Raw genomic sequence first — 2,733 nt, forward strand, 5'->3', positions numbered from 1 at the left:
TGAAAGTAAATAATTAGAGAGAAAAAAACCCTCCATTATGAGGTTTCTTATTAAATGAATACTGTTATCAAATGCCAATAAAAACTATGACATACACCCATAGTTTTAACATGGAAGGTTTTGGCTTATGACCTCATCTTCTACCACATACTCTACTACTTGTAGTGCTTTGGCCACGCTAATTTTTTTCAGTCCCTTACAATACTGTGCTTACCGCCCCCTCAGGAACTTTGCATCTGCTCTTCCTTCTGCTTGAGACACTATTCCCCAAGATTGTCACATGATTGCCTCTTCCTCGTCTGTCTTAGTCCATTTTCTGTTGCTATCACAAAATATCTGATGTAAAGCGAAGAAGAGAGGGCTATCAGCTCACAATTCTGGAGGCTGGGAACTTCAAGGCCATGCCAGCAGCATCTGCTCAGTATCTGGTGAGGGCCTTCATGTTGCATCAGAACATGGCAGAAAGCACCATGTGGTGAGACAGAGCAAGCTTGCCAGTGAGAACACACTTTTATATCAAAGCTACTCACCCAATAGCTTATTACACCATCAATGCTTGAATGAATTAATCCATTCATGAGAACTCATATCCCAGTCACTCCCCAAAGATCCCATCAAAAATGCCATTAATAAATGAGTTTGGGGATTATGTTTCCAACATAATGAAATTTGAGGGACACAGGTGAACTTTAGCATCATCATTCTGATGTCTCCTTAGAGAGGCCTTCCTTAGATTGGTATCCATATCCTTCAACCCATTTCCAGCAACCTCTTCACAGCATTTGCCATTCTGAAATTACTTTCTAAGCATATTTACCTATAAGCTGCCTTGTATTGCTCCTGCCTTTGGAACATGTTATCTGAAGACAAAGCCTTCATTGACTACGTTTGTCACTCTATCCCCCATACTTGATAAAACCATCTGGCAAGGAGTAACCACTTGATCAATATTTGTCAATGAGTTAATAAGAGGAGGAATAAATAAGATCTTGGTTAAACTTTCCGTTGCCTTATTGGTAAAAGAAGAGTAAATAGCACTGACTTCATGGTGATGTTGTAAACGTTAAATAAGAAAATGGCTATAATGCCTGGTACATGCCTAGCACACTGTGGTTATTCAATAAATGTTGGATCCTTTTGTATTTTCTCTCTAGATTTTCAAGCTGAATCTCATAGATCAGTGTGGAATGAAAATATCCCTCTCTCTCCACAACTCAGAATTGCTCTTGTAGTAAATATAAACTTCATTGCACATGTTTACCTTTGCAAGGATATAATTATAGTTTTTATAATTCAATTTAATTTTTTAATGAACCTGCATTTCTACTAAATTTAACTTGGTCTATTGAAGTTTTAAATTCTCTTTTTACTCTGTGCATAAATTTGAGGGACTTACAAAGTGCGAAAGGTGGTAAGAACAATTGATTTATAGTGTTAGAATTACCCATAAAGACATTCTTGTTTCCACCTACTGCAAAAAGAAGTGCAGAAATCAAAAGTATATTATTTGAAGCAGGTGTTTGGTTGTTAAGACAGCAGTTAAGACAATCACATCACTTGGAGCCAGTGCTATGGTGGAGTAGGTTAATCCTCTACCTGCTGCGCCAGCATCTCATATGGACACCAGTTCTAGTCCCAGCTGCTCCTCTTCCAATCCAGCTCTCTGCTGTGGCCTGGAAAAGCAGTAGAAGATGGCCCAAGTCCTTGAGCCCCTGCACCAATGTGAGAGACCTGGAAAAAGCTCCTGGCTTCAGATCAGTGCAGCTCCAGCCATTGCAGCCATTTGGGGCATGAACCAACGGAAGGAAGACTTCATACATCAGAGAACCTGGGTTTGATACTTGTCTCCAACTCCTGACTCCAACTTCCCACTAATGAAGATCCTGGGAGACAATGAGAATGGTTCAAGCAACTGGGTCCCCAGAACCCATGTGGAAGACCCAGATTGAGTTCTTGCCTTCCAGCTATGGCTGGGGCCCAGCTCCAGGTGTTGCAGGCTTTTGGAGGGGAGGTAATACAGTGGATGGGATCTCTCTGTCTGTCTCTCTCTCTCTCTCTCTCTCTCTCTCTCTCTCTCCCTCTCCCTCTATCTCTCTCTCTCTCCTCAAGCTCTCTGTTTCTCAAATAAATAAAAACATTTTAGAAAAAATTAAAAATTAGTTTTTAAAAAGGAAGTGGAGATATTTCAAGGGCAGATAGGAAGGGAAACAGACAAGTCTGATTTGTTTATATGCAGGGTTAAGTAATGGGAGAATAAAGGATGATTCCCAGATATACAGCTCAAACAACTGGGTATATAGTGCTGTCATTTACTGTGACAGTAAAGGAACAGAGGACTTGATGCTGGGCATATTAAATTTAAAATGCCTGTGTGACAGCCAAGTAGAGCTGTCCAATAGGTAGTTGGAACTACACAATTAGAGTCTGGAGTGCATGGAAAAAATTGGGGCTGGATAATCACCACTAAAAGGATATAGGATGTGAACAAATAGTTCATGAGAGAATCAACACCTAAGTCAATAATGACAAGAGAATAGCTAGATGGATGAATTTTAATATCTAAAGTAAATAATTACAGAGTTCTTCAAATAATTCAGAGCAAAATGTACCACTGATTTGTCCTGTGCTAACAACTGCAGCACTCTGCATGGACGCTGGTCTGAGCCTGCTGGCATTGAGTCTTGAAGAAAATGCCTGGGCAGACTCAACAGAATCCTCATGTGAAGGACTGAC

This window comes from Lepus europaeus, chromosome 3 (genome assembly GCF_033115175.1).
Source record: "Lepus europaeus isolate LE1 chromosome 3, mLepTim1.pri, whole genome shotgun sequence".
Lineage (NCBI taxonomy): Eukaryota > Metazoa > Chordata > Mammalia > Lagomorpha > Leporidae > Lepus > Lepus europaeus.